Raw genomic sequence first — 3,793 nt, 5'->3', positions numbered from 1 at the left:
GGTATTTAAGGATCAGAATCCTCTTGTTTTCCAACTCCACTGTTATTTGGACGGTGCTAAATAAATGCTACAACGTTCTTCTTAACCCACCCCAGACTTAGTTCACTGAGTTCTACATTCTGTCTTCATGTTGTTAACAGTCTAATTATATTAGCTGTTTTTTTTTTTTCCCGAATGACTTAGATGTAATCATTGGAAGCAAACTAAATGGAGAACTTACAAGAAAGAATTGCATGTCAGCTCCTTTTGCAGACTGAGCTGGGACAGAAAGGGGCTAGGGCTGCCCTTCAGCCTGATCCGTTCCGAACAAAGACGTTCAAAATGTCCCTGGCAGTCTGGCTCAAGGAAGAGAGACCCTCTGCTGGCTCTGTGTGTTGAGGTCGCCTTTCCTGCCACTCACTCTTCTTGGGCAGCACTGGGAGCCCCACCTTGCTGGCTCTGGTCATCACCCTTCCTTTTGTGGCCTGAGATGATGTCATCAACCCACAGTAGCCGAACTGCTTTCTCCATTGTTGTCGTGTATGTTTGCCGGTTGACAGCCGATGGTTCCCAGATGCCCAATTCTTTCATGATGACCAAGGTACCTTTCTCACCATTTATTTTCCAGGTGTCATGGTTGTCATAGATGTGCTTGGCTGCAGGGAGAGGTAAGCAGAGAATGGTGCTAGCCCTCCAGTTCTGGATAAGTATACGAGGGATGCCCTCTAAGGTTTGGGCATTGGTCCTGTATGGCCATTGTTCCACATCAGTCATGGCTTTAGACTTTTCTGTCAAAGTATGAGCCATAGCCATTTCAGAGGTTCCACCCACTGGAACTAGCTAGGGGTCCAGGAAGACACTGTGGCACAATAACATGGCATCCTGGAGGGTGCATTCCACTTCTGAGAGGATCTCTTTGCTGGCCCCATGGAGGAGAATGGTTTAGACCTTGGGGTCTTTGCACTCAATGATGAGTTTAACGTACTCATTGACAATTTTCTTGACTTTCAACATGGCTGCTCCTATCACGACATCTTCTCTCAGCTCTGGCGCTGTCTGGGCCCACAGGTTTTAGCAATGCAATTATTGTCTTCTGGACTCTGTTGACTGCTGTGTCATTGGCCTGGATGAGGCAGTACTGAGCTAAATCTGAGATGCTCTTTTCTGTGAGGACCACACTGAAATTCTCTAAGTCTTCAAAATGAGGACATACAAAATTGTTTCGCTACCAGAATAAGAAAACCTAAAACGAAGCCAGAAGCCAAGCTAGAAAAAGCATTTAAGATGTCTTTCAGTCCTGGTGAGGGAGTGTAGAATACACTGCCCTCTACCTTAGCTTCTTCTTCTAGAGAACTGTATCTTGTTTGTGCGATGTTTAAACACATTTGCATCCTTGCTTTCATTTTCCCTTCATTATTAAGTGAAAATGTCTTCCAAGCAAGTTACCTTAGAAAGACAAAAAGATTCTTAAAGGCCTAACCCCCTTACACATGTATTAGAAGAAAAAAAATGTAAGGCAAAGAAATGCACTGAGATAAGTGAATACGTTAGTATGTTCGTGTAGACCTTGCCGTAAAAATGGACGCAACGCAGAAAAGCCTGGAATTTACTAAGAAACCTAGATTTAGCGAAAAGATCAGTGAAAATAATAAATAATGGATATCTTCAGAGTCACATAACTTATTACTAAGGGATTTGGTGTTTGTCAGGATGAAGAGGAGAAGCCACAAAGAATCCTGCCGGAGATTTAAAAGTTACTTCATCTTTACGCAGGTGAGATGATGCGGAGATACCTGAGCGTGATCATGGTAAAAGCAGCCACACGACATTAAAAGTGTAATCGCAGGGGCTGCCTCCTGTCCCTGGGAGGTGCCTCATCACCAGCAACGGGTCCCCATGCTGAGAGTTTTCACCCCGTGGCTCCTCCTACGGTACTAGAAGTAATGGGACCTGGTGTGCTGCCCAGAGCATCCGGGAGTGCTGGCGACACCCGCTAGTCTGAACAATAATGAAGCCTGGATTCGGAAGCAGCCTCAGTCCACGTGGCAGAAGAGCTGGAACTTCCTCGGCAGACCACAGAAGAAGCGCAGAAGGAGGAATCTGAAGGTCCTGGGGAAAGGGAACGTAGACTCTGTCATCTGCTTGCTCATCCCTGATTATGCCCCGACCAGGAAGGCCCCAAAGGAGACTCCCTTGCCAGGCGTGAAGGTAAGTGTCGGTGAGAGAATACATCAACATCCTTACCTCCCATCCCATAGGTTGGCCTTTCACTTCGTAGGTTCTCGGCTTTACTGTGCAGAAGCTTTTTAGTTTGGGACCCTCCCGCTTGTCTATTTTTGCTTTTGTTGCCTGTTCTTTTCGTGTCATATTCAAGAAATGACTGCCTAGACCAATGTCCTAAAACTTTCCCCCTATGTTTTCACGTAAGTATGATACTTTCAGGTCTTATGTTTAAGTCTTTAATCCATTTTGCGTTGGTTTTTTGTGTAGCGTGTAAAACAAGGATCCATTTGCATTCTTTTGCCTATCTAGTTTTATATCTAGTTTTCCTACCACCACTTGCTGGGAAGACTGTCCTTTGCCCATTGTGTATTCTTGGCACTTTGTGAAAGATGAGTTGCCTATGTATGGACGGGTTTATTTCTGGGCTCTCTGTTCTATTCTATTGGTCTGTATATCTGTCTTTAGGCCAGTACCATACTGTTTTACTTCCTGTAAATAAACTCTCATTCCTACCTGTGTTTCTCCCTGAGTATAATTTGGCTTCTCTCTTTTTTAAGATTTTCTCTGTTATAGGTGTTAAGAAATTTATTTATCATGTGCATTTGTGTAGTTTTCTTTTGCTTTGGCCTTTTTTTTTTTTAACCTTCTTGTATCTGTAGGTTTATAGTTTTCATTAAGCTTGTAAAAATTGGACACTTCAAGTTTTTGTTTTTTAATTGTCCCCTTGTCTTCTTGGAACTACAACTGTACACATATTAGGATGCTTGAAGATTTTCTATAACATAACTCTGTGCATTGTCCCCACTTTTTCTCATTTTACATTTTATATTTTTATTGTTAATTTCACTAACCCTTTATCTATAGTTTCTAATATGCCATTAAAGCCACCCAGTGTATATTTTTATATCAGACACTATTTTTCATCTCTTAAAGTTTGGGTTGTGTCTATTAAATCTTCTTTCTTTCTTTCTTTCTTCTCTCTCTCTCTCTCTCTCTCTTTAGAGAGAGTGTGGGTGGGAGAGAGGGGCAGAGGGAGGAAGGGAGATAGAGAAAGAGAGAGAGAGAGAGACAGAGGATATTAGCAGGCTCCACACTTGTGCAGAGTCTGATGTGGGGCTGCATCCTACCACCCTGGGATCATGATCTGAGCCAAAAGAGTTGGATGCTCACTGACTGAGCCACCCAGGCACCTCATATCTTCTATGTTTCTAACAGTGTCCATTTTCTCCCCACTTTTTGTATATATGTAGTAAAGTGACCACAACTTAAAAAGTGTCCTTGTCTAATAATTCTCTCACCTGCGTCATTTTCGTAACCATTTCTAATAATTTACCCCCACCCTGCCCTTAATGGTTGTCTTTTCCTGCTGCTTTGCATTATGATTTTTTAATTAAAATACAAATGTTACACATCTTAACTTTTCTGCTTACACAACACAACACACACACACACACAGCCTGCTCTCTGTGTGGTATTCTCCTCTCTAGCTCTCTAGAATCCTATATTCTAGTCGTGTTGGCCTCCCTGAGCTCCCAACTCTATCTCCCTCCCTCAGTGAAACTGCTGGGCTCCTCTGGAGTTCCTTCTCTTG

The 3,793-nt window shown here is 43.1% G+C and overlaps 1 pseudogene; it reads right to left on the bottom strand.

Moving 5' to 3' along the window:
- Positions 1-396: 396 nt before the first annotated feature.
- On the bottom strand, positions 397-2,346 carry LOC115499101 (annotated as a pseudogene).
- Between the last annotated feature and the right edge of the window lie 1,447 nt (positions 2,347-3,793).

This window comes from Lynx canadensis, chromosome D4 (genome assembly GCF_007474595.2).
Source record: "Lynx canadensis isolate LIC74 chromosome D4, mLynCan4.pri.v2, whole genome shotgun sequence".
NCBI classification, from domain to species: domain Eukaryota; kingdom Metazoa; phylum Chordata; class Mammalia; order Carnivora; family Felidae; genus Lynx; species Lynx canadensis.
The sequence above is the reverse complement of the archived record's forward strand: the minus strand, read 5'-3'. Positions and strand labels throughout refer to the sequence as shown.